This window comes from Oryx dammah, unplaced genomic scaffold (genome assembly GCF_014754425.2).
Source record: "Oryx dammah isolate SB20612 unplaced genomic scaffold, SCBI_Odam_1.1 HiC_scaffold_20, whole genome shotgun sequence".
Classification (NCBI taxonomy): Eukaryota; Metazoa; Chordata; class Mammalia; order Artiodactyla; family Bovidae; genus Oryx; species Oryx dammah.
The window spans coordinates 32,784,380-32,794,786 of NW_024070204.1; positions in this window are offsets into that span (position 1 = coordinate 32,784,380).

Consider the following 10,407-nt stretch of genomic DNA (forward strand, 5'->3'; position numbering starts at 1 on the left):
GGAACATTAATAGATAGGAGCTCACCCAAAAGTCTCCATACCTACCCTGAAACCAAGCTCCACCCAAGAGTCAACAAGTTCCAGTGCAAGACACACCTCACTAATTCTCCAGCAAAACAAGAACTCTAAACATTGAACACTAAACACTTGAACATTAAAAGATGGGCTGCCCAAAGTCACGCCAATCTATAAACACCCCAGAATTCACTGCTGGACACGTCATTGCACTCCAGAGAGAAGAGATTTGGCTCTATGAACCAAAACACAGACATAACTCCCCCAACCAGGAAACATTGATAGGCCACTGGTCCAACCCCACTCACAAGAATCAGACTCCACAATTAAGAGGGACCACAAACTTCCAGCCTGGGAAACAGCACCCCAAACATAGCAATCTAAGAAAAATGAAAAGACAGAGAAATATTCAGCAGGTGAAGGAACATGATAAAACCCCACCAAACCAAACAAAAGAGGAGGTGGTAGGGAGTCTACATGAAAAAGAACTCGGAACAATGACAGTAAAGATGATCCAAAATCTTGAAAACAAAATGAAGTTTTGTTTCCCATTTTAAGAGTCCCAAACAGGGATAAACCCAGGTAAAACACCCCAAGACACATATTAATCAAACTAACAAAGATCAAATACAAGAGCAAATATTAAAAATAGAAAGGGGAAAGCAAAAAAAAATAGCACACAAGGGGATCCCCATAAGGATAACAACTGATCTTTCAATAAAAAGTCTTCAGGCCATAAGCGAAAGGCAGGACATACTTAAAGTGATGAAAGAAAAAAACCTACAACCAAGATTACTCTATCTAGCAAGGATATCATTCAGATATGAAGGAGAAATCAAATGCTTTACAGACAAGCAAAAGCTGAGAGAATTCAGCACAACCAAACCAGCTCTCCAACAAATGCTAAATGATCTTCTCTAGACAGGAAACACAGAAAAGGTTTATAAAAATGAGTCGAAAACAACAAAGTAAATGGTAATGGGATCATACTCATCAATAATTACCTTAAATGTAAATGGGTTAAATGCTGCAACCAAAAGACTGGCTAAATGGATAGAAAAACAAGACTCTTATATATGCCATCTATGAGAGACCTGCCTCAGACCTAGGGACACATACAGACTGAAAGTGAAGGGCTGGGAAAATATATTTCATGCAAATGGAGAACAAAAGAAAGCAGGAGTAGCAATACTCATATCAGATAAAAATAGACCTTGAAATAAAGACCTTGAGATAAGAGACAAAGAAGGACACTACAAAATGATCAAAGGATCAATCCAAGAAGAATATATAACAATTATAAATATATATGCACCCAACATAGGAGCACCTCAATACATAAGACAACTGCTAACAAATGTGAACGGAGAAATTAACAGTATAATAGTTAGAAATTAACACAATAATAGTTCAGTTCAGTTCAGCCGCTCAGTCATGTCTGACTCTGTGACCCCATGAATCGCAGCACACCAGGCCTCTCTGTCCATCACCAAATCCCGGAGTTCACTCAGACTCACATCCATCGAGTCAGTGATGCCATCCAGCCATCTCATCCTCTGTTGTCCCCTTCTCTTCCTGCCCCCAATCCCTCCCAGCATCAGAGTCTTTTCCAATGAGTCAACTCTTCGCATGAGGTGGCCAAAGTACTGGAATTTCAGCTTTAGTATCATTCCCTCCAAAGAAATCCCAGGGTTGATCTCCTTCAGAATGGACTGGTTGGATCTCCTTCCAGTCCAAGGGACTCTCAAGAGTCTTCTCCAACACCACACTTCAAAAGCATCAATTCTTTGGTGCCCAGCTTTGTTCACAGTCCAACTCTCACATCCATACATGACCACAGGAAAAACCATAGCCCTGACTAGACGACCTTTGTTGGCAAAGTAATGCCTCTGCTTTTCAATATGCTATCTATGTTGGTCATAACTTTTCTTCCAAGGAGTAAGTGTCTTTTGATTTCATGGCTGCAATCACAATCTGCAGTGATTTTGGAGCCCCCAAAAATAAAGTCTGACACTGTTTCCACTGTTTCTCCATCTATTTCCCATGAAGTGATGGTATTGGATGCCATGATCTTCGTTTTCTGAATGTTGAGTTTTAAGCCAACTTTTTCACTCTCCTCTTTCACTTTTATCAAGAGGCTTTTTTGTTCCTCTTCACTTTCTGCCATAAGGGTGGTATCATCTGCATATCTGAGGTTATTGATATTTCTCCCGGCAATCTTGATTCCAGCTTGTGCTTCTTCCAGCCTAGCGTTTCTCATGATGTAATCTGCATATAAGTTAAATAAGCAGGATGACAATATACAGCCTTGACGTACTCCTTTTCCTATTGGAACCAGTCTGTTGTTTGTTCCATGTCCAGTTCTAACTGTTGCTTTCTTACCTGCATATAGGTTTCTCAAGAGGCAGGTCAGGTGGTCTGGTATTCCCATCTCTTGAAGAATTGTCCACAGTTTATTGTGATCCACACAGTCAAAGGCTTTGGCATAGTCAATAAAGCAGAAATAGATGTTTTTCTGGAACTCTCTTATTTTTTCGATGATCCAGCAGATGTTGACAATTTGATCTCAATAATAGTAGGGGACTTTAGTACCCCACTCACACCTATGGATAAATCAACCAACAGAAAACTAGCATAGAAACACAAACTTTAAATGATACAATGGGCCAGTTAGACCTAATTAATATCTGTAGGGCATTTCACCCAGAAACAATAGATTTCGTCTTTTTTTCAAGTGTACATGGAACATTCTCCAGGACAGATCACATCCTGAGCCATAAATATAGCCTTGGTAAATTAAAAAAAAAAAGAAATCATTTCAAGCATCTTTTCTGATCACAATGCAGTAAGATTAGATGTCAACTATAGGGAAAAAAACTACTAAAAACACAATCATATGGAGGTTAAACAACATACTTCTGAATAACCAACAGATCATGGAAGAAATTTAAAAAGAAATCAAAATATGCATTGAAACAAGTGAAAATGAGAACACAACAACCCGAAACCTATGGCATTCAGTAAAAGCAGTGCTAAGAGGGAGGTTCATAGCAGTACATGTCTACCTCAAGAAACAAGAGAAACATCAGATAATCAACATAACTTTACACCTAAAACAATTAGAAAAAGAAGAAAAGAAGAACTCCAAAGTTAATAAAAGGAGAGAAATCATAAGAATCAGAGAAGAAATAAATGAAAAAGAAACAAATGAAATTATAGCAAAAAATCAACAAAACTAAAAGCTAGTTCTCTGAGAAAATAAATAAAATAGATAAAGTGTTAGCCAGACTCATCAAGAAAAAAAGGGAGAAGAAGCAAAACAATAAAACTAGAAATAAATACAGAATTGTAAAGTAAAATAAAAAATAAATAAATTTAAATAATAAAAATAAAAAAATAAAAGCATAAAAAAAAACCTAGAAATAATAATGGAGAAATCACAACAGACCACACAAAAATACAAAAGATCATAAGAGACTACTATGAGCAATTATATGTCAATAAAATGGACAACTTGGAAGAAATGGGCAAATAATTAGAAAAGTATAACCTTCCAAAAACTGAACCAGTAAGAAATAGAAAATCTTACAGACTCATCACAAGCACAGAAATCAAAACTGTAATCAGAAATCTTCCAGCAAACAAAAGTCCAGGACCAGATGGCTTCACAGCTGAATTCTACCAAAAATTTAGAGAAGAGCTAACAGCTATCCTACTCAAACTCTTCCAGAAAATTGCAGAGGAAGGTAAACTTCCAAACTCAGTCTATGAAGCCACCATCACCCTAATACCAAAACCAGACAAAGATGCCACAAAAAAAGAAAACTACAAGCCAATATCACTGATGAACATAGATGCAAAAATCCTTAAAAAAATTCCAGCAAACAGAATCCAACAATATATTTAAAAAAGATCATACATTATGACCAAGTGGGCTTTATCCCAGGGATGCGAGGATTCTCAATATTTACAAATCAGTGTGATACACCATATCTACAAATTGAAAGATAAAAGCCATATGATTATCTCAATAGATGCAGAGAAATCCTTTGACAAAATTCAATACCCATTTATGATACAAAAGAAAACCCAAAAAACTCTCCAGAAAGCAGGCATAGAAGGAACATATCTCAACAAAATAAAAACCATATATGAGAAACCCACAGCAAACATTATCCTCAATGGTGAAAAACTGAAAACATTTCCTCTAAAATCAAGAACAAGACAAGGGTGCTCACTCTCACCATTACTATTCAACACAGTTTCAGAAGTCCTAGACACAGCAATTGGAGAAGAAAAATAAATAAAAGGGATCCAGATTGGGACAGAAAAATAAAACTCTCATTGTTTGCAGATAACATGATCTTCTACATAGAAAACCTGAAAGACACCACGAGAAAATTACTAGAACTAATCAATGATATAGCTAAGTTGCAGAATATAAAATTAATACACAGAAATCCCTTGCATTTCTATACACTAACAATGAGGAAACAAAAAGAGAAATTAAGGAAACAATCTATTCACCATTGCAATGAAAAGAATAAAATACTTAGGAATATATTTGCCTAAAGAAACAAAAGACCTATATATAGAAAACTGTAAAATACTGATGAAAGAAATCAAAGATGATGCAAATAGATGGAGAAATATACCATGTTCGTGGATTTCAGTTCAGTTCAGTTCAGTCACTCAGTTGTGTCCTACTCTTTGTGACCTCATGGATTTCAGCATGCCAGTCTTCTCTGTCCATCACCAATTCCTGGAGCTTGCTCAAACTCATGCCCATTGAGTCAGTGATGCCATCCAACCATCTCATCCTCTGCTGTCCCCTCTCCTCCTGCCTCCAATCTTTCCCAATATCAGGGTCTTTTCCAAAGAGTCAGTTCTTTGCAGTGATGGCCAAAGTATTGGAGCATCAGCTTCAGCATCAGTCCTTCAAATGAATATTCAAGACTGATTTTCTTTAAGATTGACTGGTCTGATCTCCTTGAAGTCCAAGGGACTCTCAAGAGTCTTCTCCAACACCACAGTTCAAAAGTATCAATTCTTTGTGGATTGGAAGAATCAATATAGTGAAAATGATTATACTACCCAAAGCAATCTATAGATTCAACGCAATCCCTATCAAGCTACCAATGACATTTTCCACAAAACTAGAACACATAATTTCACAATTTGTATGGAAACACAAAAACCCTCGAATAGCCAAAGCAATCTTGAGAAAGAAGAATGGAACTGGAGGAATCAATTTGCCTGACTTCAGGCTATACTACAAAGCTACAGTCATCAAGATAGTATGGTACTGGCACAAAGACAGAAACATAGATCAATGAAACAAAATAGAAAGACCAGAGATAAATCCACTCACCTATGGACACCTTATCTTTGACAAAGAAGGCAAGAATATACAATGGAGAAAAGACAATCTCTTTAACAAGTGGTGCTGGGAAAACTGGTCAACCATCTGTAAAAGAATGAAACTAGAACACTTTCTAATGCCATACACACAAATAAACTGAAAATAGATTAAAGATCTAAATGTAAGACCAGAAACTATAAAACTCTTAGAGAAAAACATAGGCAGAACACTCTCTGACATAAACCACAGCAAGATCCTCTATGACCTACCTCTGAGAGTAATGGAAATAAAAACAAAAACAAACAAATGGAATCTAATTAAACTTAAAAGTTTTTGCACAATGAAGAAAACTATAAGCAAGGTAAAAAGACAGCCTTCAAAATGGGATAAAATAATAGCAAACAAAACAACTGACAAAGAATTAATCTCTGAAATATACAAGCAGCTTTTGCAGCTCAATACCAGAAAAATAAATGACCCAAAAAGTGGACCAAAGAACTGGAAAAACATTTATCCAAAGAACACATCCAGATGGCTAATAAACACAGGAAAAGATATTCAACATCACTCATTATTTAGAGAAATACAAATCAAAACCACAATGAGGTACCATTTCATGCTGGTCAGAATGGTGGCCATAAAAAAGTCTACAAACAATAAATGCTGGAGAGGGTGTGGAGAAAAAGGAACCATCTTACACTGTTGGTGGGAATGCAAACTATTACAGCCACTATGGAGAATAGTATGGAAATTCCTTTAAAAATTGGAAATAGAACCTCTATAGGACCCAGCAATCCCACTGCACGGCATACACACCAAGGAAACCAGAACTGTAACAGACACACGTACCCTAACATTCATTGCATCGCTGTTTACAATAGCTAGGACATGGAAGCAACCTACACGTCCATTGACAGATGAATGGATAAGGAAGTTGTGATACATGTACATAATGGAATATTACCCAGCTATAAAAAAGAACACATTTGAGTCAGTTCTAACGAGTTGGATGAAACTGGAGCCTATTATACAGAGTGAAGTAAGTCAGAAAGAGAAACACCAATACAGTATTAATGTATGTATACGGAATTTAGAAAAATGGTAACAACAATCTATATGCAAGACAGCAAAAGTGACACAGATGTAAAGGACAGACTTTTGGACTCTGTGAGAGAAAAAGAAGGTAGGGTGATTTGAGAGAATAGCATTGAAGCATGCATATTACCACATGTAAAATTGATGACCAGTGCAAGTTTGATGCATGAAACAGGACACTCAAAACTGGTAGTCTAGGACAACCCAGAGGGGTGGTGTGGGGAGGGAGGTGGGAGAGGTTTCAGGATGGGGGTACACATGTTCACCTGTGGCTAATTCATGTCAGTGTATTGCAAAAACCATCACATACTGTAATTAGCCTCCAATTATAATAAATAAGAACTTATATTAGAAATCTAATCCAATTATAATATAATATAAACATATAAAATTATAATAAACATAATATAATCCAATTATAATAAATAAGAACTAAAGAGCCTCTTGATGAAAGTGAAAGAGGAGAGTGAAAATTTTAGCTTAAAGCTCAACATTCAGAAAACTAAGGTAATGGCATCCGGTCCCATCACTTCATGGCAGATGGATGGGGAAACAGTGAAAACAGTGTCAGACTTTATTTGGGGGGGGGCTCCAAAATCACTGCAGATGGTGACTGCAGCCATGAAACTGAAAGATGCTTACTCCTTGGAAGGAAAGTTATGATCAACCTAGACATCATATTAAAAATCAGAGACATTACTTTGCCAACAAAGTCCGTATAGTCAAGGCTATGGTTTTTCCAGTGGTCATGTAGGGATGTGAGAGTTGGACTATAAAGAAAGCTGAGCACCGAAGAATTGATGCTTTTGAACTGAGGTGTTGGAGAAGACTCTTGAGAGTCCCTTGGACTGCAAGAAGATCCAACCAGTTCATCCTAAAAGATCAGTCCTAGGTGTTCATTGGAAGGACTGGTGCTGAGGCTGAAACTCCAATACTTTGGCCACCTCATGTGAAGAGTTGACTCATTTGAAAAGAGCCTGATGCTGGGAAAGGCTGAGGGCAAGAGGAGAAGGGGACGACAGAGGATGAGATGGTTGGATGGCATCACCGACCCAATGGACATGGATTTGGGTGGACTCTGGGATTTGGTGATGGACAGGGAGGCCTGGTGTGCTTTGGTTCATGGGATCACAAAGAGTCGGACACAACTGAGCGACTGAACTGAACTGAACTGAATAATAAAGTTTTATAAAAAGCTGATTTCAGCTTTCATCACTTTGGCCTTATCCTGAACAGCTGTGTGCAGAAATTTTGGTTAGATTAAAACAGATAAAGCAAGTAAGCAAAAAAACCTGTTCTTCAGGGGAATTAAACCTGGATTGGGAGTCTTAAGAAATGTGTAGAAGTTGGCCCATGTAGAAGTCTCTAAGTCCCATAGAAGGCTTCATGGAGACCAGCCTGGGACTTATTACTTAAATACTCTGTGTCTCTACTCCTAAAATACTTCCTCATACTAACTTTCAAGAATGTTTTAAAACTGAAATATTTATCCCAGTGCACCCAGGGGGAAATAAGTACTGGTGGACAGGTTTGTAGGCTCTTGACTGAATATTCACTTACTTCTCAACAAAGATTTCACAAAATGGAATTTGAATTCACTAAAGTAATTTACTTTGTTTTCAAAGACAGAGGAAACTCCTTTGAAGGAGGCTGTCACACAGATTTTACATTTCAGATATGTCTTCTTTGTTCATGTGTTTGCAAATACAGGAGAGGATGTAGCTCTCCATCTGGAACGTCAAGGATAATACAAGAGACAGCTGAATGTGCAAAGTGGAAATCATTTTTATAGGCAAAATGTGTAGTTGCAGAGGCAAAACAACTGTTGTTGTTGTTGTTGTTTTTATTTTCTAGTTATTCTTCAGAGGGATTTTCAGTCTCTAAAAATTATATAATGCATTATAAAACATTCAAACAATACAAAATATTTGCATCCCCATTTCTCTTCCCCAAATGCCACACCTCTCATCAGAAGGAACCATTGTTAATAATTGGTCATTTCCAGATTTTTCAAATTATATACACACACATATCTATACCTACTTATATTTAGATATTATCTTTAACTATTTAAAAAATAATAGATATATAAAGTATGCAGACCATAATTTTACAGCTTAATGAATTGTCACAAATGCAATATGCCATTATAACAATTCCCCAAGTCAAGAAATAGAACACTATCAGCTCCTCAGTGGCCCCCTACATATCAATCTACTTAAAATTTTTGTACATAAATGCAACATAAGATATACATTTTCTGCCATTTACTTTATCCATTTAAGAATGTTTTGATGCCAAGAATATATATACTTATTACACTACTATATAATATTCTTTAGTACAGGCTTCACATAGGTTATGTAACATTACCCTATTAATAGACATGTAGCTTATTAAAATGACCTTGTATAATATTCTAAGTTCAGAACTTCCAATTCTTTGTTTTATCAAAATAAAAGTCATAGTTTTGTACCTTTATTTTACCAAAAATAACTGCCAACATAAAATTAGAAAAATCCATATGTTGTAAGAGCTTCCCGGGTGGTACTAGTGGTAAAGAACTTGCCTGCCTGTTTCAGTATTCCCACCAAGACTAATTTCAACTGACCAACTTGACCTCACCAAACACAGTGCTTAGAAAAGAGGCAGATAATTAACTCTTAGGAGCAGTTGCAAAATGGCTCCAATACACTGTATGGGGTCTGCAATAAGATAGTAACTACATGACAAGATAGAAAGTTGTAAAAAGAACCATGAATAAGGGCTACTTTTTTTTAAAAAAAAAAAAAAGGAGAATGGAAATTTGAAATAATACCCAAAGGTAAAGAGAAGTGAAGAAACATCTTGGGTATGCTTTAAATAGGACTGAGTGTCCAAGCAGTGCCTTTCTGTTTTAATCATCCACGTGATACTTGGTACATGAGTGGTACCAAGTTCCACTCATCAGGGAAAAATTAATATTCTATCAATATAATTATCATACATTATGGTGGAAAGATGTATATGGTAGAATTACTCTTCTTATCTGCCACAATCAGTGGGGAGAAGGAACAACCCTCAAAGAAATCAATAAAAATTGAAACAGGGCAGTTAGATAGAGCATCTCTCAAAAAGAACTTTATTAAGTCAAAACAGCTCACATGATGGGCTGTTCCTGGCATTCAGGGAAACTGTAAACAGGGAAGGGAAGGTTAAGGGAAGAGAGCTTTAAAAAAGCGAAGCAAGATCAGAAAGGAAAAAAATGGTCATTACACAAACTAATGTTCAAATGTTTTTCTAGAGCAAGTCAGGAAGAGACTGGGGATGGGTAGAGAGATTTGAAGTCTTTTCTAAGCAAGATACAAAATCTAAAAGTCATTGAAGAAACAACTGATAAACTTGATCATGTGAATAGAATGTGAAAAGGCAAATATATACTGTCAACTAAGTGTAAATGAACAAACACACCAAAACCCTAGATATTTCATGTTGCCAGAATCAGTCCCTATCGATGGCTCTCACATCATGTTAGTTTTCTGTCATTGCCTGTTTTAATTGGCTAGGGCTGCCATAACAGAATACCACATGAAAAGTTATTTTCTCACAATTCTTGAGGCTAGCAGTCCAAGACCAAGGTGCCAGAAAAGTTGATTTTGGCTGAGGCTTTTTTCATTGTTCTGTGGATGACTGTCCTCTTGCTTGCGCATGCATGGAAAGAGAGAGAGATCCCTAGTGTTTCTTCCTCTTATTCCTCTTCCTCCTGTAAGGTTAGAGTCTCACCCTTATGAGCTCAATTATCTCCTTAAAAGTTCTGTTTTCAAATACAGATATCTTGAGAGTTAGAGCTTCAACATACAAAATTTGGAGAGACAATTCAGTCCATGACCCTGGCACAACACTTTATACAAATTTATCACTTTAAACCAACAGAAATTTATTATCTCACAGTTCTG